The sequence below is a fragment of the Colletes latitarsis genome, chromosome 12, assembly GCF_051014445.1.
Source record: "Colletes latitarsis isolate SP2378_abdomen chromosome 12, iyColLati1, whole genome shotgun sequence".
Lineage (NCBI taxonomy): Eukaryota > Metazoa > Arthropoda > Insecta > Hymenoptera > Colletidae > Colletes > Colletes latitarsis.
Window position 1 is genome coordinate 5,795,505 of NC_135145.1, and position 25,279 is coordinate 5,820,783.

Sequence of the window (25,279 nt, forward strand, 5' to 3'; positions counted from 1 at the left end):
TATGTATTACTCTTTCAGTAATATTGACAAATTTTTACAACGAGAAATAGTTAGAATTAGTGACAGTACAGAGCCTCGTACGCAATCGCGTACCGAAAATCTGTTCTAATGGCTTCTATGATTCCAAACGTTCTGTTTGTTTAACTCAAAAAAATGAACAAGATTCTTAAATAGGATGCATTTTTCTATGGCCTGTACTAAAAGGACAGAAAAAATTGATAATTAAAGAAATGGCCGCATTTTGAAGTTAAAATACAGATTTTTTTCTTATTTTTGATTTTAGCAGGCATTTTATTTCAGGAACTCCTAACGATCGAATTACGCGAGCTGCGTCGCCCTTTAACAAAGAATTTAAATAACGGAATTTGTCAATGTCACCTAAAGCTTCATTGTCATGTATTAATTTTTCAAGTACATCTTTGAATTTCAATTACAAATTATACGTCCCATCAAATGTAGGTAATTATATCGTTGGTAATTTTAGGCGACATTGAGGTTCTGTTCCCGAAGAAAACGTACTCGGTTTCAGTATGTTCGTGTGCGCAGAATTTTGTAGTCGCAATATAATCTTTAGCAATGGTAACTATACTAAAATACGATGTTACAAATGATTCTCGTCCGTTCGCATTCCTTTCTTCGAGATTAGTTCCTTCTACGATATTTTCTATTAACGATTGTATCGCTTCAAATTTCTCGTATAACGAAATTTTTTCCAAATGAATTTCAAGTGCCGTTATCGATATTGATCGGTCATATGTTTTGAAAAATTCCTTAAAACGAGTCAAGGCGGTCTTCACCCTTGTACGATTCGAAATGTGCGTTTTCAAGATTGAGTCCATAATTAATACTGTTAACACAATTCAAGAAATGCAAGAAGGACTTACGTATTAGATGAATAGATAAGGAGGCGATCAGTGAATGCTTCCCAGATCAACTTCCTCGTTGTGGATTCCGCAACGACGTTCCAAGTCCAGTACTCTGTCAGGGCTTAGCGTCTCTCAAATAAATCACCGTCGACTACGCGGAAGTCAAATGTGTAGAAATTTTATTCAATTTATTGCTCACAATTGTTCACAAACACTGAATCTAACTCGAAGGACCATATGGACAGATTATTTTAAAAGTGGTGTAAGTCCATTTATTAAAAAAATGAGATATCACGTGATATATGCTTCATTCAGTGTGAACTCTTTATTTATATCGAGTTGTTAGGTTGGTGCAAAAATAATTGCGGTTTTCGCGACCAGAGGCTTCAGCATGTTAGCTTAAAAATGCGTTTTGAAACTAAGACACGTGTCTCAGAGGTCACTTGGTGCAAGGAATAGCCTTAGGAAATTGTTGGCATAAATGATACATTTATATTGTGTGTAGTACGCATGGTGTGAAGTATGCGAGAGAGGATGCGTTTGTGAACGCATATATGGTACGATGTTGCGCAGGAGACTATGCGCAGTAGCGACGAACGTCAGTCGGCACAAATAAGAAAGAAAGCGAACACGTACGAAGAGAGTAGCCAGTATAATTATCGTCATTGTAAATAATAAAATTGTTATTATATCAAACACAACTCCAGAAATATCCACAATCCTTTTAGAAATTAGAGAGGATGCAGTTACGATCGGTGAGACGTGTCTGGATCAATGCATTTGGGGCTTTGGCCTGACTCTCAAGAGTATCATAGGTATCGATATCGGAAACATAAGTCTATCATCAAACTTGGACCCGACGTAGTTGATACTCGAGGCGCGACGAATTCTAAAGCTGCGTCTCCAGTGCGTCGGCACGGCCACTGCTATGCACGGCTACGTGACAAAACTATTTCTTTCTCATTCGATTAATACTGAAACGCAAAATCTCTTTGGTAAAAAATGTTGATTTTTCTCATTATAACAATTTTTTCATTCAATAAAAAATTAAGATCACCTTGATTTTTTTAGTAAAATTGTATTGCTTGTTTTTTTTCATAAAGCGATGCATTTTTGTATCCTTTTGAAAAAAGTATTAGATGTTTTAGGTCGAAAATTGAATAGTTTAAGAGTTATTAGTTTAGTCCCGAACTCCCATATACAGGATGTTCGGCCACCCCTGAATGAAATTTTAATGGGAGATTCTAGAGGTCAAAATGAGGCGAAAATCCAGAATACTAATTTGTTGACGGAGGCTTTGTTAAAAAGTTATTAACGTTTTAAGTTTCGCCCGTACCGAATTTTTTTCTCGAAAATGCGCAAGATTTCGAGGGTATGTCTGTCGTCTACGTGTTTGCTCCGACGATGTTCGGAAAGTTAAACAAGTATGTCACACGCTGAGTTAACTTTGTGTGACTATTTTACGATGATAGTGGACTGTATTTTCGAGTCACAGTGTGGTGACTCGAAATAAATGTATACTGTTTGCTTTTTACTTCATCGAAAATTTCTTGTTAAAGTCTCGTTTGCTGCGTAAGCTTCGCTCTTTATATGATTCGCATAGGGCGGTCACTGATGTACAAAAATGCTGATTGGTGACAAATTTTAAGGTGGGAACGGCCAGCCCTACAAGAAGGGGTGGTTTGGGTGTAGTAGTATGTATAGCGGGATTCTAACCCAGGGGGCAATGAGGGGGGGGGCGCACGTCGGAGTGGGGGGTCGTTGTGGGCCCGTCGGAGGCCGGGGGGGGGGGGAATAATTATTACCGACGGTGGGTAATTAGTATTAACAGTCGGTAATTAGTATCTATGGTTGTTAATTAGTATCAACGATCGGTAATTGGTATTAACGGTTGGTAATTGTCAGAGGTGCGTTGCAGTCGAGAATCAACCTGGTTTCGGTCAATATTTTAGAGGATAACACCGGTTAGGTCTGGGTTAGGTCTGAGAGAAAGAGGAAGATGGGTAAGTAAATGGAGAAATAATAGGATTCCTACTTATATATTGTTACATATAAGAATATAGCGTTGCAGTCGAGAATCATAGAAAGAATTATGCTGTGTCGATAGAAATTGATGAGGAGAGAAAGAGGAAGATGGGTAAGTAAATGGAGAAATAATAGGATTCCTACTTATATATGTCAAGCGTTCCGATTTAACATCGCAGCGTATCGCGCGATTACGCGTAATTTGGCTCCTCTGGAGCAGCCGTGCGGGATAGTGTTATTTGACGACGCGAAGAATGCACGAACGAAATACAATACTTTGGAAACGTCGAATCTTAAAATTATGTGAGGAGAGAAGGAGGAGGATAGGATGGGTAAATAAAAATGGAGAAAAGAATATATGTTTTAAGAAATATATATATTGTTACAAAAAAAACCAAAAAAATTAAATATAATGTAAATATAATAATATACCAGCGCGCCGTACAATTTAACATTTGCTGCGAGCAGCGTCGACAATATCGTTCATGACACATGCCAACAGTTCGCAATCGACAAGCGATTCATCATCGAAATATTCGCTGTCGCGTATAATTTTAGCGATGTGATACGGATCTACAGTTTCACCAACGACATCATGTCGTTGTAACACGGTGACAAGATTTGAAAATTTCCTATGGACAAGATGCGTATTTTCGAAAAGCTGCAAATACATGTGGTCGACACAATGCTCAAGATTAAATAAAAACCTCATAGTTTCTAATTTGAAATATAAAGACTTATTATGTAGTGACATCTTCATAATTCGCGAATTATACATTATACAAAAATCTACCACCAATTCACCAATCCATAGCGGTGCCGATCCATAAAATTCTGCATTTCTTTCGATGTCTGCACGTTTTTCCATTAGCGTTTTCCATGTTGGAAGATGCAACAACAATTGATTCCCACGATTGTCGCCAAGAACAATTTCCACCTGTGGTATAGATTCCATGCTGATTCCAATTTCCAGATATTTATACGATCCAGGCGTTAGCGCATATCTTCTAACCATGATACGTAATAGTTGAATGGATTTAAGAGTTCGATCATGAAGCAGTGTGAGTAACGCACGAATGAAATAAAAGTGGTACCATACACATTCAAAAGTGGTATCCTACATGTTAAAGTCATATGGACTAGTCGAATGATGGGTCTAAAGAAGAAGGGGAACTGGCTCGGCTCAGCCAATGACACATGCATGGAAGAATTGGGATGGTCAGCGAAGATTTCGAAGAACATGAAGAACAAAGGTATCCTACTTTGCAAAGCTTGCTGTAGTTTCACAAATGACATCATGCCGTTGTAACACGGTGTCAAAAATTTGAAAATTTTCTTGTGGACAAGATGTGTATTTTCGAGAAGCTGCGAATACATGTGGTCGACACAATACTCAAGATTAAATAAAAACCTCATAGTTTCTAATTTGAAATATAAAGACATATTATGTAGTGACACCTTCATAATTCGCGAATTATATATTATACAAAAATCTACCACCAATTCACCAATCCATAGCGGTGCCGATCCATAAAATTCTGCATTTCTTTCGATGTCTGCACGTTTTTCCATTAGCGTTTTCCATGTTGGAAGATGCAACAACAATTGATTCCCACGATTGTCGCCAAGAACAATTTCCACCAGTGGTATAGATTCCATGCTGATTCCAATTTCCAGATATTTATACGATCCAGGCATTAGCGCATATCTTCTAACCATGATATGTAATAGTTGAAACGATCTAAGAGTTCGATCATGAAGCAGTGTGAATAACACAAGAATGAAATATGATACCTGTGGAAGTCAAACGCGTCGCAGTTGAGAATCACAGAAGGAATTATGCTGTGTCGATAGAAATTAATGAGGAGAGACAGAGGAAGATGTCATCACCGTGTTACAACGGCATGATGTTGTTAAGGAGGGGAAAGCACCCCATATAAAAAGGGAACGACTGCAGAAACGATCCTCATATTCTCTAAAAAAAACCACCATGTGCATTGATTACAAACAACTCGCCTACAGCCAGAAGAGTCGACAGTTACGAAAAATACGATGCCACTTCAATAGAACGACTTGTGTCAAAATGACATTCTACAACACCTTGGACGACGAGTACGAGATATGCGGTACCTGTGCGGAGTTCATCCCGAATACCGAGGAGCGCTTATACCTCCACAAACCGGTGATTGAATTAATAGGGGGAAAGTGCTGCTATTGTAGGAGGAGCATCGTCGAAATCCAGCGGGTCATCAATTGTGACGAATGCGTTGCAATTGTATTGGCGGAGCTATCCTAAGGACTACCACGTAAGATTTCATTTTTATACGTTATCATCATTATTTATTAGTGTTTTCCTGATAAACGGTAATTTTCATGATCGGACTCTTAGATGGCGTCAACCATCACGTATCATGGTTAGAAGATATGCGCCAACGCCTGGATCGTATAAATATCTGGAAATTGGAATCAGCATGCAATCTATACCACTGGTGGAAATTGTTCTTGGCGACAATCGCGGAAATCAATTGTTGTTGCATCTTCCAACATGGAAAACGCTAATGGAAAAACGTGCAGACATCGAAAGAAATACAGAATTTTATGGATCGGCACCGCTATGGATTGGTGAATTGGTGGTAGATTTTCGTATAATGTATAATTCGCGAATTATGAAGATGTCACTACATAATAAGTCTTTATATTTCAAATTAGAAACTATGAGGTTTTTATTTAATCTCGAGCATTGTGTCGACCACATGTATTCGCAGCTTTTATATTTCGATGCTGGCAAACTGTTGGCATGTGCCATGAACGATATTGTCGATGCTGCTCGCAGCAAATGTTAAACTGTACGGCGCGCTCGTATATTATTATATTTACATTATATTTAATTTTTTTGTTTTTTTTGTAACAATATATATATTTCTTAAAACATATACTCTTTTCTCCATTTTTATTTACCCATCCTATCCTCCTCCTTCTCTCCTCACATAATTTTAAGATTCGACGTTTCCAAAGTTTTGTATTTCGTTCGTGCATCTTCGCGTCGTCAAATAACACTATCCGGCACGGCTGCTCCAGAGGAGTCAAATTACGCGTAGTCGCGCGATACTGTGCGATGTCAAATCGGAACGCTTGAAAAAACTGACATATATAAGTAGGATTCCTATTATTTCTCCATTTACTTACCCATCTTCCTCTTTCTCTCAGACCTAACCCATACCTAATCGGTGTTATCCTCTAAAATATTGACCGAAACCAGGTTGATTCTCGACTGCAACGCACCTCTGGCAATTACCAACCGTTAATACCAATTACCGATCGTAGATACTAATTACCAACCATAGATACTAATTACCCACCGTAGGTAATAATTATCTACCCCCCTCCGGCCCCCCGGCGTGCGGATTCCGCCCCTAGTCCCCCCCCCCCCCACGCCAACGTTCCCCCCCCCAATTGCCCCATGGGTTAGAATCCCCCTATACATACTACTGGGTGTTACCAAAAATTTCGGTTTTGGGATGTGTCGATGGTCCCGCGGAAGTGCTATTGTATCCTAACTGCTGGAAAAAATGCTCGTAACGGGCTTGACGCGCAACTGCTTAACATCTGATACGATGGTAGGAACGAACAAATTTTGGTATATGAAGGTTGTAAAAGGCTATTTCCGAGTTTGGGATTTTTGTTGGTTGGCGGTCATAACGGAGGGCTCGCAACGCGACAATGTCTATTCACAAAAAATGATTTTAATTAACCCCTGCAACCGAAAATCATTTTTTCAGAACGATTTGAAACTTTTCAATTTCACCGAAAAATTTAGGCACCTACCCTTGTTCATTTTTCTTAAAAATTCGTTTTTATATTTAATAATTTTGTTTCACTCCCTACAGAAAAGTTGTCTAATACTTTTTTTTGTAGATACCCATGGGCTCTACATCAGAAAAAAATTTCAATGAAATATATTCACTATTGTAGGAGTTATGAACATTTGAAAATTGGACCATTTTTATGGGGTTTTTCTCATTTTGCGGAGTTAAGGAATAACTTTTCGAATATTTTTGGAATTTTCACATATTTTTCATTAAAATACGCGTAGTTTGCAATTTGAAAAATTAAAATCGTCCAATCCGTTCAGGAGTTATGACGTTTTAAAGACACGCATGCATGAAATTACAGGGAAGCATTACTGGCTTCACATTAGAGATTTTCGTTAAGGAATTTTTTCTCTTGAATATGCGTAGGATCTCGGGGGTATGTGTAATGACCAAAAAAGATTGTAATCGACTCCTGCAACCGAAAATAATTTTCTTAGAACGATCTGAAATGTTTTGATTTAATTTTTTAATAATTTTTTAAGGAAGCTTCAGTCAAGCAATAGATATTCTTGATTTTCGTCTTATTAAGGCCTCTAGAATCTCCCTTAAAAATTACGATATAGCGAGGTCGATAACTCGAATAGGTGTCAATGTTTACATGTTTCAGCTTCCGACACAAGGGAATTGACAAAAGTACGAGTAGCTAAGGTCCTTAGACTATGATCAGGGCATAATTTGGTCAGGTCAGAAATTAATTTGTTTTTGAATTTAAGCAACTGCAAGTTCTTATCGGTTAGATACTGATTAGCTTCAATAGGAAACATTTTTTTGTCAGTTCATCGAAAAGGGCTGGAAAATGATGGGGACCAGTTCATATGCCTCACCCTGTATAATAATAGATGAATCGCGTCTTCAATCAGATACGAATACTGACGCTGATTCAGATGTAGGCATAACATAATATATGTATAATTGATTTAAAAAATATATTTAATGAAGCAATTGAAACAAGTGTTAATTTTTTATTCTTTAACCCTATATTCTACGTACTCGAGTGGTTAATTCGATTTTTTCAAGCATTCTTGATAAACTGACAACAAAATTTTCCAATAAAAGTTACTCGGTAATTATGTGACAAGAAATGGTAAACGAAAAAATTGGCAAAAAGTTTTTTATTCAATAAAGAATTAAGATCACCTTCATTTTTCTAATAAAATTGTATCTTTGTATCTCCATGATGGTTTTGGAACGAAATTTACATGAATTAACAGACTACTTGAGTTATGCACTCTGCATTTGTTTTGTTTGTTTTTTAGGAATACAGAAGCAACAAAAGTTAATTGCCGGTCTTGGCATAATCTCTTTTGATGGTTACCGACATCGTGCCGTTCGGCTTTTCATGCCATGCTATCCGAGACGATGCAGCTCTTTAGAGTGTTTGGCTTTGCCGAGAAGTACTTAGGGTGCCGATCGGCCGTGCTAGATGACAAATGCCGACACAGTGGAGACGCAATTTTCGGCAGTGCCTGTCGTCGAGGTAACTCCGAATTACATTTATTGGATCGTTTATTAGAATTTTCGTACAAACTGGTATAGGTTTACCATGTATGTCCGGGATGACAATGTGACCCTGTGGTCTGGTGTACAAGACTGCCCGTCTCCCTGTTTGGGTCCGGTATTTAACCGGATGTTTCGTTTATGGGTCGGCGATAGAGAGCCCGCCCGATCGCCGATCATCAAAGGTACCGTGTGCGTGGCCGATGAACCGAAGCCATGGTGCTGCGTGGCACGTGGAAAGCGATAAGGGTTTTCTAGAAGGATCTGGCCGTGTAGCAGGAAAGGCTTTGCCTTTTGGTAAGAGGACTGTGATGAACCCCACGGCACTACCCCAGAACCGTCGGAGACGAAACTTCCAACATACGAAAGAAAGTAAAATATTTCTCGAAACAGTATGGATTACACAAATATGAAACCTGAAATAATATAGATAAAAATATTATAAAAAGCTTTATTATAAGTATGTAAAATCGAATTTTTCATGTAATTCATAGTGGTGGGAATGTTATAAATTATTAAATTTTTGTTCTCGTACATAAAATTTAAAATAAAATGAGTTTCCTTTACAGTTGGTATACTTATGAAACATTGATTAAACAATATTTCCGTCATTTACTACTATTCTATTTCAATTAATTTCCAAAAGATTAAATTCCTTACATGTTAAGTGGTTGGTATATTTATGATAGGCACTGTATTGTATTATTCAGGCGTAATATCTTAAGCGAGCCAAGTCATATCGGAGCGATACCGCGCATACGGCCGCAGCGACTTCGCGCCTAGACGCAAGGTCAGCGCATTCCTGTGCGAGAGACACAACACGAGCAGCCTCGAGTCCCAACTCGAGTCTGAACTATACAATAATCCGACAAATTGATAATCAAGCAATAAAGATTGCTTTTGCTGAAAAAAATGTTTAGATCGCCTAGAATATAATGAAAGAAAATCTATTTTTGATCATGTCTGGAAACTAAGAGATTTTGAAACTCAGAATCTATATCTATGTACTACAGTTCATCAACGATTAATAAAGCAAAGGAGGTCTAGAACTTTTTAAAGACCTATGAGGAAATGCAGTTACAAACATTTTCTGTCAAGAAATAATAATTCAAAAGTGTCGGTCTGCAGAAAGTTTTTTTTAGATACATTTTTAATTTCTGTAGCACGGTCAACTCGCGCTCTGAATGCTAAAACACCTGGAACTAATCGTCGTGGGAAGATGCCTGGATTTTCGCGAAAAACAGATGAAATTAAGATAAAAGCTGTAAAAGAACATATTTTAAGTTACCCAACATAATATAAGAGCCACCTCCCGGTTGAAAATACTTGAGTCCTCATTTAGATATTCGTAAAATGAAGCACTCGTAGAATGTCCAGCAAACCCGGGGCAACGTCGGTGAGGCCACCCCTCCGGCCATAGAAAAAATATATTTATATTTTTTTATATTTTTTTATATTTTTTTATTTTTTATTTTTGTATTTTTCAAAAAGTTTTTATTTTTTTTTAATAAACGGCTTGTCGCAGCGCGACAAGCGAAAAAATAAATAATAAAACTTATCAATTAACTTTCCCTGCTATTTCCCTCGTTCAGACCCCGGTTAGAACCCTCAGATTCTAACAATAATTTTTTAACGAAGCCTCCATCGACAAATTGGTATTCTTGATTTTCGTCTTATTTTGGCCTCTAAAATCCCTCATTAAAATTTTTCCCAGGGGTGGCCGAATATATATATATACATACAAAACTAAAAAAACCTAAGCTTGGTGATATAGTTATTCTTCGGAATGGCGCAGTTCGACAAGATATATCTCTCGACTGTCTATTGTTGGCGGGAGAAGGGCAACCGGGTCGTACGAGCGAACTTTTATAGCGTACATGGAAGTGATGAAAAACACTTATATAATATTGACACGAAAGTTAAAAGCATAGGAGAAGATCTCTCCAGGGGATACAAGTTCGTGGGTGATGGCAGGATGGCGATTTTGCCAGAGACCAGAATCAAGGTCGATGTTAATGACTTTTTTTAAGGACGTCTTACCTGGACGTGTTGCCGATGAACGTGGTCAACGCCAAAAACGGCGATAGGGCGGTGCGATTATGCAATGTGTTAACCTTTGATGAGATGAGGAAACGTTCGAATTCGGAGGAATGACTTTCAACCGTATACCTAGGCAGGAAAAGAGCTCTCATGATAAGAGTAAAACGGATAGAGGAGCCAAAAGGAAGGGCATTAAGCCTATTCCTGAAGAGCCAATCCCGCGCAAGAACAGAAAGGAAAGGAAAGAAAAGAAAAGAGAGAAACAGTCTCAATAGGTAAAGTGGATAAGCCCGAGAATACAACAAAGAATGAAACCGTTGGTGCCCAGAATCCCACTTCTGAAATATTTGTCTGTAAGCGTCAGCTTCGAATTCGGGTTCGAATAAGCAACACGTGTTTGATTAGTTTTGTATGTGTATGTATATATATATTTAAAGAATAATGCAAAAATGAAAAAGTAGAAAAGAAAAGAAATATAATAGCCTCTCGCATTTATAACTGAAGAAAAAATTTAAATAAAGCCCACAACATGTTGAATCTTTCGCCTAAAAGAGAAAGACCAAAAATATACGGAAATATTAAATTACTTTCATTCTACACCACCACTAAAGCAGCAACAGAAGAAAAACATAAAGATGTTATGTGTTTATTTCCATACAGTTTTTCTCCAGTTTTTCAGGAACATTTTAACAATCTTAAAAACTCATAGTGATAAAAGCCTAAAATGATAAAAATGGATTACCTTTTAAAAATAATTAATAAATGTTCATGAATTATTTTATCAAAATTATTGTTTCTAAGAAAACTTGTAGTTTTTTATTGGTTTAACTAATTTATATGATGTTAAAGTACTAAGGGACTTTAACGTGGGTCCGGATGAGGGAACAGACAGGTAGAGAAACAGTTACAACTTTTACAAAAAATTAAATTTATTTTACAAAATATAATCTGTTACAAAATTAAAAATGTGAAAATAAATATAATGGAAAACGAAAAAAGTTATGGAATACCCGGCTCGGTATTTTCGGCCGGTTTCCTCTTTTCTCTCCCAATTGATTTATCTGGGTGGAGGCCTTCTGTAACACAATTGTACAGCAAAGTATGAATATTTTGCGGACAGCTTACACGTTAACGCGCGCGTCAGCTGCTTATCTCGCGCTCCAGCGACAGTCTAGTGTGTTTGGAGGGGAGAGCTGGCTGGCAATTTAGCGCTCTGACCAGTGGACTGTATATTCTTTCTGGTCGATGAGATTCGTTTCTTACGATCTCACCGACGTGCACAACCGGGTAGATAAAGATCTCCTCCGATCTACCGGGTTCACTCTCGCAATGCCACGGACGGGAAACCAAATGGAGGTTGTAAGGCTCCAAGAGGCTATATCCCGCGAGCACGCTCACCGTGCGAGTGGCGTCTGGACACCACCTACGCAAGAGGACGTCTTGTCCTGGTTCGGCTCCCTTGTCAGCTGCTCCTCAGGAGCGACCTGCGGCCTGCCTACGCAGCTGCCTAGCCAGCGATTCCTTTCAACCAGGAATGCCCGACAGCCAGCCGTAGCGACCTCGACGGCGGCTCCTATAGTCCGAGGAACTGGCCTGCGGCTCGCCAGATTAGGACGAAATTCCCCTGCTAACCTATCCACCCTACTTTTACAGCCCAGTGTGGTCGAGTCACAGCTGGTAGTAGGTGTAGAGGTGGGAGGAAGGCTCTTCGAACCCTTTGCTCCACCGTACGCTTAGGCTCTACTTATTGTCCCCTCACGACGGTATATTGGAACGGGTTCTCAGAAGCCCGATGCACGGAGAGCACCACGAGGTGATATCCTTCCTGAATATCTACCTTCCGGTTGCTCCTACGCCGTATAGCTCCAGACTGGTCGGTGAAACTTTCCACCCCACCGGTCGGTGTACTCTCTACGGTACACAGGACGGGTGGCTCCAGTGGGTTTCGTACGACTTCTACCAACGGTGAACTACCACCAGGCGATACTAGTATATCAGTATCAGCCTTCCAGTAGCTCTAACCGGATAATTGGAAGAAGACTCAAGGCGATCGACACCGAGTCTCCAACGTCGCAGTCGCATCCACGACCGGCAACGTTCAATCACACTCCTGCGTCTACGATCGCTTCACACCCGGCGTGCCGTGCGATCGCTACAACAACAGGCAGATTGTCCTATCTCTGGGAAAATCTCAAGTCACGATGACGAGATTTTCCAATAAATTATTATCGCTGTCCACTTTTTTTTTTTTTTTTTTTTCTGTCGCGGGGAAAATCTTCGAAAGACTCCCTCCCACCTCCTTGGGGAGAGGTGGGAGGGGTGTGTGGGATTCCCCGCGCCCGTACAACGACAGGCGCGGGACCTACCCACTAAAAACACCACGGTGACCCTTCGGCACGCTTTGGGAGGATACCGGGAATCGCTCGAAGCATTCTTCCGGTATCCTCCCCGTGCCCGCGCTTTCGCGCCCATCCCCCGGGGGGACAATCGGTCCCCCCAGTAGACACACTGCCTCATAGCGGCGGGACGGGGCCACTCCATCCCGCCGCTATCCGTCCCGGGGCCGCGCTTAGTGGCGGCTGCGAGCCCCAACTCGCAACCGCCCGCGACCCCGTTTCCACCCCTCGGCGGCCGGGCGTTCATGGCCGCACCAGACCGCCGAGGGTGCCTCCCCTTGCGTCGGACCGGTAGGGGGAGGCACTCCTACCCCCAACCGGTCCGACCCGGCGCCGCCTGGCGGGAGGAGGGTCCCCTCAGGACCCCCCTCCCAGCCTAGGTCATCCGCCACGCCGAGGCGGCCGCCCGCGACGCCTCGCGACCGGGCGACGACCTCGGGCCACCGCACGAGCGCGAGCTTCAGCGCGCCGCTGAAGGTCGCGCTCCCTCCCCGCGGCCTCCTTCTGCAACATTACGTTCTCGCAGAAGGAGGCCACGGCCCTCCACTTCTCCTCGCTGCCGAGCATGGCGCGCACCACGCCCGGCAGCGAGACATCCCGCCCGACGACGCCGACCAGGACACGGCGCTCCCCCTCCCACGCGGGGCATACCTCCAGGGTATGATCAGCCGTGTCCTGCTCAGCGTCGCAGTGGCAGCAACGCGCCGTCGGCTCCTTCCCTATCCGGCACAGGTATCTTCCGAAGCTGCCATGCCCGGAAAATACCTGTGCCAGCCGGTAGGTGAGGCTGCCATGACCTCTGTCCAGCCACTCCTTCAGGAGTGGCCGAACAGCCTCGACAGTCCGGTGCCCCGCGGTTGGCAGAGCCAGCCGCTCCTGCCACGCGAGCAACACGGACTGCCGGGCCTGGCGCTTCAAATCGCCCCACGCAGGTTCCTGCCCGCCCGGGACCGCCCCCACCCCCGCTTCGGTCGACGCGGTGCCGGTACATCACCGCGTGCGACCGCGCGAGCAGGTCCATGGGCGGCATCCCCGCTAAAACCGTCGCCGCCTCATGTGACATGGTCCGATACCCGCGGACGACCCTGAGCGCCATGCGCCTCTGCACCCGACGCAGCATAGTCATGCTGCGCCGGGAGGCAGCCAGGTCGTCCGCCCAGACGGGGGCCCCGTATAGGGCCACCGACTGGACCATTGCCACATAGAGGCGACGAACTCGGCCCGCCGGGCCCCCCAGGTTGGGCAGGATCCGGCCCAGAGCCGCAACCATCCTTTCCAACCGGGGGACCAGGCAGCGGAAATGCTCCTCGAAACGCCAGTGGCTATCGAGGATCAGCCCTAGATACCTGATCTGGGGCTTCACCTCGATGTCAGCCCCACCCACCCGGATCAGAGGGGGTGGCGGATCCTGCCGAGGTGAATGAAACGCAATCACCTCGGTCTTATGGACCGCCACCGTCATCCCCATCCCCCTGATCCGGTCGACGACGCGTTGCGACCCCTCCTCCGCGCGACGCATGGCCCTCCCCCAGTGCGCCCCGACGGCCAGCACCAGTGTGTCATCCGCATAACACACCGTGCTGACGCCGTCGGGGAGGCCGGCCCGCAACACCGAGTCGTACGCGATGTTCCACAGGAGTGGCCCGAGGACCGACCCCTGCGGAACACCGCAGTACACCTCCCTCCGCATATCACCATCCCGGCCCGGATACTCGATCCACCTGCCGCGGAGATAATCCCCGACGACCGCCCTGAGACAAGGGGGGACTCGATGATATTCGAGTCCCCTCCTTATCTCTTCCCAGGGGAGGGTGTTAAAGGCATTGGCAATATCCAAGGATACTGCCAATGCCACCCCTCCCCGGGAGACGGCCGCCCCCGAGAGGGCCCTCACACGACCTATCGCGTCGATAGTCGATCGGCCCCCCCGGAAACCGAACTGGCAGTCGGCCAGACCGGGATCACCCCGCGACAGGTGCTCGACGAGGCGGGCAGCAATCACACGCTCGAAGAGCTTGCCCACCTCGTCGAGGAGACAAATGGGCCGGTATGCGGAGGGAGACTCCGCGGGCCGACCCTCCTTCCGGAGGAGGACCATCCTCGCCACCTTCCAACTGGGGGGGAATCGCCCGTCCCTCAGGCAGCGGTCGAACAACCGCCTTAGGTCGGCCCCAAGGACGCCCTGGGTCAAGACCCAAACCCGGCCGGGCACACCATCCGGACCCGGGGCCGTGTTACGAACCCCGAGCCGTCTGATGGCCGCTGCCAGCTCCTCCTGCGTGACCCCCAGCTCGGCCGTCCACTCCACTGGGACAGCCGCCGCCGCCGGAGGACGCGGTCCCCTCTCCCCAATTGGGAAGAGTGTATTGACCACGTCCTCCAGCAGCCGGGGGTCAAGACCCTCGGTGACGGGGGGCGCCCACGGGCGGAGCTTATTCAGCACCACCTTATATGGGCGCCCCCATGGATCGTCATCAAGGGTCTGGAGGAGCTCCTTCCATGCCCGGGTCTTGGCCCGTTTGATGGCGACCTGCAGAGCAACCCGCGACACGCGGTATGCTCCATACAGGTCATCAGCTGCCCTCGCTCGCGCCACGCCGTCGCATGTACGTTGACGACGGCGCGCGCGGGTGATCGCTGTCCACTTGCTATCTCTACTTAAGAGCGAGCTTAGCTCACACTCTTCTGAGCTTCGATTGCAAACCGGAGCGAGATCGTAAATAGATCTGCTCTGGATCACTGACGGCTCAGTACTGAAGCGTGACGATCTGCAAGCAGCCACGGCCCCGGCTGGCTCCGTCGCGCAGGCGCAGCACTGGTTAGCGATGCATCGCGCTGCTGGGCCCCGGGCAGCTCCTCGCTGCGTGGCCACGGCGCGGCGCTGCCGCGTTTCGTCTATCGATCTTTCTTCGATAGATCTCGTTTCTCTCTCTTTCTCGTCGCTAGCAACACAATTCCTAGAATTTCTCTCAAAACTCGAGAATTCCCGTGAAGCTAACTGGAAAAAACACGTAAATAGCCGCGGTATACGAAACTGAACGATGGAAAATTTCCACGTCAGCACAACCATCTAGAATTACGCGAATTCAATATAGATACGGGCATCGCGGCCGAGTTTCTCCGTCTCGGACTCACGCGATATTTAAACATATGACATTCAGTTAATTTTAAAAATGGTCCAAGTCAATTCCAATTTTAAAAACAACATTTTCTAATGAAATTCACACAAAATTCTAAATTAAAATGTTGCATAAAATAAAAATATTTCTTAACTTATTTAAATGCAATTCATTAAATATCTCGAAACAAGAAATATATGACTTGGACCACTTTCATAACTAGCATTAAACACCGTATTATCAATTATAGATATAGATAGTCAATAGTCTCTAACAACATATAGTTATTGCGATACGATTAGGACGAGTGCTTTGGCGAACCAGGAAAGGAAGGCCATTCGCGCCCACGCAAGCGCGGTGGAAGTGGCAGCAGAGATGCAGGCTGATGCCGATAAGCTGAAAGAATTGGCGGCGACTGCTCGCCGCCAAGTTGTTGAGCAACGGCAAATGTTAGCAAGGGCAGGGAATGCACCGCCGCCAATCCTTTGCTGTAAGAAGAGGGCTGTCAAGAAGGAGAAGACAATGGTGCAACTCATCACCGAAAAGGCTAGTAGTTTGATTGGGTTGGTGTGTTTGTTCTTGTTGGTCGACGTAACTGGGGGAGCCGTTACACCCTCGGTTAAAGCGTTGTGCTCCTTAGACGGTGTTGGACTGAATGCAAATAATCCGCTGCTTAAGCAACTGAGACAGGCGACCTCTTTAACACATGTCGAGGCTAAAAGGGAGAAAGCTGTTGATTTGGTTACGTATGCTAGGTTGACGGAAATGCTGCTCAAGTGGACAGAATTTGCAAAAGCATTTGACTTTTGCAAAATTCCGGCGATGGAAGCTAAAAGATTGGAAGAAATTAGGCGCATTTGTGAGAACAACATAATGGAAATTAAAGACACAATGTCGCGCATTGCCAACTGTAGATCAGAGTATAAAAGAATGGTGAAATTGTTAAAGACTCAGAATACCGCATTCAGCCCAGTACCGGTAGATACTGCTAATTTGCGTGATTGCACTGCAGCTTTGGCAAATGCTAAGGTATTGTGGGATCGTATAGTTGCGCATGGGCATGATACACATGATAGGAATACTGGAGAGTTTTTTAATTACACTGAAGCAGCTCCCAGTAATCACACAGAGCACTGGCGAGAGTGGGGCTATTTGTCTGGTGGCGGTAGCGACAGTTGTGTCAAGGGTCTTAGTTCAGATTACGATTTGCACAATACAAATTGCATTAAGAATGTCAAAGTTAATATCAACCAGCCAGCTAGGATGTGTGGCTTAGGTTTTAGAAAGTTCAGGGGCTCAGATAATACATATCATGTTACTACCTATGGCACTATAGTTAGTTGTTCAAGGGGATGTTTCTCTTTTGAGGAATCGTTCGAATCCGCAACCAACCAACCATTGTGTCTGAGCTGTTTGACACCCTTTGCGGCTAGTCTGTGGGACTTAAGGGCGTTTGATGACATCATGCCGAGGAAAGCAATAACCGTCGAAGATATAACTATCTTCCGTGACAACACAGTCTTTCTTATAGAGGGGAAAGATTACGTTTCTCGAAACATCTGGACCTTTTCGACTTGTTGCGGTGGCAAGGGACCTAGCACTAAAGGTAGCATGTCCTATAAGGACAAGTGGTGTGCATGTTCGTTGCAACGCAGACCTCTTTTGAAAGGTTTGTTTGACCGACTGATTGCATTCTTCACCAATCCTAACATGAGGACCGTTTCAATATGGTTGGGGACCGTGATACTTTTCTTCATAAGCCCTAGAAGCACAGTGCTTATTGGTTTGACTTGGTTAGCATATTTCTCGGGATCCAGTGAGGCAGTTTGCTCACTGGAGAATTTAATTCCCGCTAATGCCGTTAGTGGGAAGTGGTCCACGACGAAGGGTACTCGGTTTGATCTAAACTTAGCGGAAGGGCAGGCAAGAACAACACATGACACAGTAAAAGAAAAAGGAAGTGATGAAAGAAGAAATCGTCGTCTTCAAAGAGAAAAGAAGACAATTAAAGCATATTGTGTCTTAAACGATGTTCATGTTAATATATCTGTTCCATCCATTTATAGTATAAGGCAGAATGAAAATATTGAAACAGCTGAAAGTATTAGAAAATTGGTAGATGTTGGTGTGCAAGTAAAAAGTGAAGAGTTAATAACCGATTTTATAGACACTATTTCATCGGATGAAAATTTAATTAGATTTTCTGAGATAAATTTTGAACTTTTAAATACTATAATAGAAGTAATAAAATTAGCATATCCACAACATTATATAAAAATTATAATGACATTAATGAAATTAAAACACAATATTTCATATTCAATTCTAAAAGTATTATTTACGTGATATTCAATTGCCAGTTGTAGACAAATTGTTTTAAACACCATTGACATTTTATACGACTGCTTAGAAGAAGCAATTTATTTTCCTAATAAGGATGAAATTTCTAAGAATATTCCAATTTGTTTCAATAATTTCAAAGTTGTGAGGGTTGTATTAGACTGCACAGAAATATTTATACAAAAACCTAAAAATTTATGTTGCCAAATATCAACTTATTCACAGTGTAAACATAGATATAGTATTGAGTACATGACCGGAGTGACTCCTGGTGGCCTTATATGTTTTATAAGTAACATGTATGGTGGTAGAACTTCCGATAATGTAATTTTTTAACAAAGTAACATTATTAATTATTTAAAAAAAAATGACGCTATCATGGTTGATACGGGATTTACAGTTGATAAATTGTGTAAAGACAATGACATAAAATTGATTTGTCCTCCTTTCTTGGGGGAAAAAACAAAGATCGAGTGCAGAATGAACGATCTAATCAGAGGCCCAAAACATTTAAAGTTTTAAGTTACCGAATGCCTTCAGGCTTAGTTGAGAAGGATGAACAAATATTTATCATTATATGTGGATTCGTAAATTTGAGCTCACCAATTTTAAAACATGATACATTTAATGAATAAATACACATGATAATAAAAAAAACTTAGTGTTATTCATTGATGTGTTGAATTTGTGAATTCCAATACACTATTTAGCGACAAAAACATTACTGCACTTTTTAGAAACACCTTTGTTTGGAGTAAAGCTTAAGCTCCGCTTACGGAGCTTTGTGAACTACGGTCGCGCCCTTACAGTATTCACCAATAGAAACAATAAACAATCCGTGATTTAACGCTTACACATACACTGCCGCAGCCACGCACGTATCGACAGAATTCATTGTAGTAGCAGCGATCTTTTTGAGGGAAAATATAGGAAACTACGGCCGAGCGGCGATTATATGTATGGGAATAAGTCGTTTACAATGTTGATTTCTATACATATTCAAAAAATCATCGAAATCGGCTAGAACCGCCACTCCTTTTCTAAATAATTACCAAAATATGGTTTACGCAAAGAAACTACTTCTCATTGTCAAAATTGTAATGTTGCATTATCTGTTACTCCATGCTTTGAATTGCATCAAGTACAGGAAAAATAAGCGAAACTGTTCTTAAAAACGACATGTGTCATTTACTATTTACTAAGATGTTTTGTAAATTGATTTTTCTTCAAACCAGAATTCCTATCTTGGTAAATAATACACGCGAGATATCTCGTCCGTGGTCGCGAAGCAGTTAAATGATAAAAACTGTTACGTCGTGACTCTATCGGCATTGATAAAGAGAAATTTCTTTAGACTTACTTGGTTTATTCCGCTTCCGGGGCAGCGTGGTGGCCTAGCGAAAGAGCTTCAGGTAGTACTGCCGGGGCGTGGATCTGTGGCGTCCAACGTGGGGCTGGAACGCCTGTAACCTCACGTCGACAACTTGTTGATCCAACTCTTGTATCCACACGATAAAGCTGTGGCCTAGGGAGGAGAGCGTCAAGAATGCAGAGTGCTGTGTCACCCCAATGAGAAGCGGTACACCACCGACAATGGGTTAACGATTTTAATTATTGAAACACATAGAGTATTTAGCACGCACAACGCGATCTTTGTTCGGTGCGGTGGTACGCTACAACACTGCACACGCGCCGAATAACCTCGCACTGGTAGCACGCCACGACAGTGTGGCCAGATCGGGCATAATTGAGTGCATCGAAATCGACAGTAGTAACGACGAACTTCCTTAGCATCTAACAGAGCGGTGGGGATAGCAGGCATATACTACCGCACGAGTCACCTGTACGTGAGCTTGGCACTTCGCACAATTTCGGGAAAACGATAAAGAACGCTAGTGTGAGCCTTTCCTTCTTGCTCTTGTAAAAGAAAAACAGCTGAAATACGAACTCGCGATAATCGGCATACGATTCCAAGTCTCGACTGCCCAGCATTTTTACTTTCCGACCTATGTAAGGTGTAAGATACCATAAGGGAAAACAAACTTCGAAAATTTTTTTGGTAATTATTTAGAAAAGAGAGGGTCTCACCGATTTCGACGGTTTTTTAATATGTTGTAGAAATCAACATTTTGAACAACTTTTTCCCATACATATTAATCGCCGCTCGGCCTTAGTTTTCGAGATTTTATTACAAAAAGATTGCTACTACAACAATAAATTCTGTCTATATGTACAGTTACCGAAAAAAGTATCCATACACCGCAATACATTCAGTTTAAACAATAATAACTCTGATTATAGAAGGCTACTTAGCTATGAAAGGCACATATGCAGTTGGGAAATTAATTCAGCTTACAGATAGTATGAATTTGATTATGATTTAAATAAAAATACAACAGACAAATCTCAAATATTGAATGAAGTAAGAAAATCAGCGAAAAAAAGTATTCATACGTGATATTTATTGGCGAAATATACCAATAAAACTCAAAATCTTGGGAGAATCTCGTCTTTCTTTTATTTCTGTTTCTTTTGTTTCATAGCATTTCGTCAATTGTTAGCGTGGTGTGTTAAAGAATCATAGTTTGTATCATAATGAGTGCTAAAAATAAGGAAACTACAATAGAGGAAAGAAAAATTGTAATTGAATTATAGAAAAGTGGGAAATCACTTCGCGAGATTGATGAAATGGTAAAAAGGAGTCATGCTAGTGTACAATATATAGTTAATAAGTACAAAAATACAGGATTAATTGAAAATATGCGTCGTTCCGGAAGACCGAGTAAGTTAACTGAAAGGGATGAAAGATTTATTACAAAGAAAATAAAAGAAAATCCATTTTAAAGTGCACCTAAAATCGTAGCAGAATTAGAAGCAAGAACTGGTAACAAAATTTATCCAAAAACGATATCAAACAAACTTAAAGAATCAGGGTATTTCGCACGAGTAGCGAGGAAAAAACCCTACGTCAATAAGGTGAATAGAGAAAAAAGACTTAATTTCGCAAAAATTTACATAAATAAATCGTTAGATTTTTGGAAGCAAGTTATTTTTTCAGACGAGAGCAAGTTTAATACTTGGGGTTCAGATGGACGAAAATTAGTTTACAGAAGAAAGGGAGAATCTTTAAGGCCCAAAAATATTAGACCTACAGACAAACATAGTGGAAGTAGCCTTATGGTATGGGGCTGTATGGCCGCAAATGGCCTGGGAAACTTGCATCTCATTGATGGAATAATAGACCAATATAAATATTTAGATATTTTAAAATCAAATTTGAAAGACAGTGCACGGAAATTAGGTTTTTCTGATAATTACTGTTTTCAGCAAGATAACGCTCCCATCCACAAGACTCATTTAATTAGAGAATGGCTTTTATACAATACCCCTCACGTTCTGGAAACTCCTCCGCAATCACCGGACATAAATCCAATTGAGCATATATGGCAAGAATTGAAACATCGTTAGCAAAAATATAAAATTTCAAATAAAAATGATTTAACAAATACTTTGCAAGAGGAATGGCAAAAAATGGAGAGAAATGTAATAAATAATTTAACTGAATCTATGCCCAGGCGATTACAAGCGATTATTGATAATAACGGATATCCTACAAAATATTAATTACTATAAATATGACTGATTCACATACAAACAAAATTCTGTATGAATACTTTTTTCTCGCTGATTTTCTTACTTCATTCGGCATTTGAGATTTGTCTGTTGTATTTTTATTTAAGTTACAATAAAATTCATACTATCTGAAAGCTGAGTTAATTCCCTAACTGCATGTGTCCCTTCCATAGTTAACTGGCCTTCTATAATCAAAGTTTTTATTGTTTAAACTGAACGTGTTGCGGTGTATAGACACTTTCTTCGGTAACTGTATATGTCCGTGACTCTGTATGCGTTAGTACACGATCGCCGATTTTCTCTCTTGTTTGTATCAATCGGCATGACAACCAATGTCAAATAATGTATAATGTGTCAAGCTAAATCTAATTCTGCATTGATATCTGTTTAAATATCGCATGAGTCCGAGACGCAGAAACTCGGCCGCGATGCCCGTATCTATATTGAATTCGTGTAATTCTAGATGGTTGTGCTGACATGGAAATTTTCCATCGTTCAGATTAGTATACCGCGGCTATTTACGTGTTTTTTTCAAGCTAGCTTCACTGAAATTCTCGAGTTTTGGAGCAAATTCTAGGAATGTGTTGTTAGCGCTGAGAAAGAGAGAGAAAAGAGATCTATCGGAAAAAGATCGATAGACGAAACGCGGCAGCGCCGCGCCGTGACCACGCGGCGCGTAGCAGCCCGGGGCCAGCAACGCGAGGCGTAGCTACCCGGTTCTGCGCTTGCGCGACGGAGCCGGCCGCGGCCGTCGCTGCTTGCAGATCGTCACGGTTCATTCTTGAGCCGTCGGCGATCGAGAGCGGACCTTGTGACGGTCGCGTTCCCATTTCCCTACGAGCTCCGAGGTGGATGAGCCGATCTCTCTCCTCGTAATAGAATCAGTTTGCGGACAAATAGTTTATTGGAAAATCTCGTCATAGCGACTTGAGATTTTCCCCAGAAAACGGACAATCTGCCTGACGTTGCAGCGATCGCAAGGCACGCCGAGTGTGAAGCGATCCTAGACGCAGGATTGTGATTGAACGTTGCAGTTCGTGGATGCGACTGCGACGTTGGAGATTCGGTGTGGATCGCCTTGAGTCTTCTTCCAATTATCCGGTTAGAGCTACTGGAGGGCTGATACCGACATACAGGTATCACCTAGTGGTAGTTCACCGTTTCTAGAGGTCATACGAAACCCACTGGAACCACCCGTCCTGTGTACCAGTGAGAGTACACCGACCGGTGGGGTGGAAAGTTTCACCGACCAAGATTAGAGCTATACGGCGTAGGAGCAACCGGAAGATAGATATTCAGAAAGAATATCACTTCGTGGTGCTCTCCGTGCATCGGGCGTCGGAGAACCCGCTCCAATATACCGTCGTGAGGGGACAATAAGTAGGGCCTAAGCGTACGGTGGAGCAAAGGGTTCGAAGAGCCTTCCTTCCATCGCTACACCCACTACCAGCTGTGAGTCGACCACACTGGGCTGTGAACGTAGGGTGGTTGGAATTGCAGGGGATTGAGTCCTGAATCGGTGAGCCGCAGGCCAGTTCCTCGGGACAGGAGCCTCCGTCGAGGTAGCCACGGCTGGCTGCCGGGCGTTCCTTTGATGAAGGAATCGCCGGCTTGGCAACCACGTGTGCAGACCGCAGGTCGCTCCTGAGGAGCAGCTGACGAGGGAGCCGAACTAGGACAAGACGTCCTCTTGCGTGGGTGGTGTAGAAACGCCACCCGCACGGGGAGCGTGCTCGCGGGATATAGCCTCTTGGAGCCTTACAACCTCCATTTGGTTTCCCGTCCGTGGCATTGCAAAGAGAACCCGGTAGAACGGAGAAAAGCTCGTCTACCCGGTTGTGCGCGTCGGTGAGATCGTAGAAAGAGAATCTCATCGACCAGAAAGAGAAGAATACAGTCCACTAGCTAGAGCGCTAGATAGCCAGCCAGCTCTCCCCTCCAAGCACACCAGACTGTCGCTGGAGCGCGAGAAACAGCTGACGAGAGCGCGATTGTTGACTTGTCCGCAAATGTATTTATTAGGCGGATTCTTTTGTTTCAGAAAGCCTCCGCAGTAGAAAATTAAACAGGAGACAAAGAAAGAGGAGACGAGGCCGCAATAGGAGCCGTCGTCAGTTTTTTCTTTTAGTTTCTAGTTTTTTTTGTTCTAATGTTGTGATAAGTTTAGTTCTATTTTTGTAAAATAAAAACGTTATTGAAAAACTTGTAACAATTTCTCTCCCTGTCTGTTTCCTCATCCGGACCCACGTTAAAGTCCCTTAGTACTTTAACAATATCGCTTTAAACGCATTGCTGTCAAAGGTTTCGAAATGAAGTTGTATGAATATTTAAGTATTATACATGCAATAATTATGATACACTAATTGATTTTTTAATAGAACAAAGAGTGATTCATGGTGAGATGTATTGTAGTAAGCGTAAAAGTACAGAAGCAATGAAATTTAATCGCAAATTCAATCGCTACGCAAGCTATATTTAAAAAAATCGAAATAAAAAACGAGTGAGAATATATTGCAAGTCAAAAATTAATGCTCTCCAAAATACGTGGTTTAATAATATGCATACTTCTATACAAGATATTTGTCACTTTGTCGGTTACCATTTAATGATGAAACCACCAAAAAAAAAATTTTCCAAAATGAGCTGGAAATATCGTCGACAACGGCAGTTGATTGGGCCAGCTTTTGCCGCCAATTATATCTTTTATGGACAGAAAAACATTCTGTTCCAATAGGAGGTGAAAATGGAATTGTTGAAGTGGATGAGGCCAAGATTGGTAAATGGAAATTTAATAAGGGAAGACTTTTAACTGGCCAGTGGATTTTCGGAGGAATTGAACGTTCAAGCAAACGTATATTATTATTATTATTCCAGTTCCAGATCGATCATCCGAGACATTAATCGAAGCGATGTGAAATTGGATCAAACCTGATACTACGATTATAAGCGATTGCTGGAAAGCGTACGATTGTCTCAATAAAGAAGGTTTTAGGCACTTGAGAGTCAACCACAAAATCAACTTTGTAGATCTGGAGACAAATACACGTATGCAGAACATCGAATGTGTATGGCGAGAAGAAAGGGCGAATATTCCGAAATATGGAACTCGCCAAATACATTATGTAGGCTATTTAGTTGAATTCTTCTTTCGTCGACAATATGATTTTTATAATCGAATAATGAAATTTTTCGAAATAATGGCCGAAATTGTTTCCCACTTCTGATAATATCAATAAAGAAAATTGAAATAGAAAATGAATGCGTGGGCGATATAAGGAAATCTAAGCCAGACCTAATCCATTATATTAGGTACTGACAAGTAGAATAGTTAGGTTTAAATAAGGGTTGGGTTAGATTTTTTTATACTTGCCGCCATTAGGCGTCCGGCTACACAAATCGAGATTTTAAGCACACCCGCTATATGCATCCAGTGCCGGCCGACTCTATATATGTATAGAAACAATAAACAATCGGCGATTCGACGCTGAGGT

General features: G+C 42.6%; 1 pseudogene; it reads left to right on the forward strand.

Moving 5' to 3' along the window:
- Positions 1-24,393: 24,393 nt before the first annotated feature.
- Positions 24,394-25,048, forward strand: LOC143349167 (uncharacterized; annotated as a pseudogene).
- Positions 25,049-25,279: the final 231 nt, after the last annotated feature.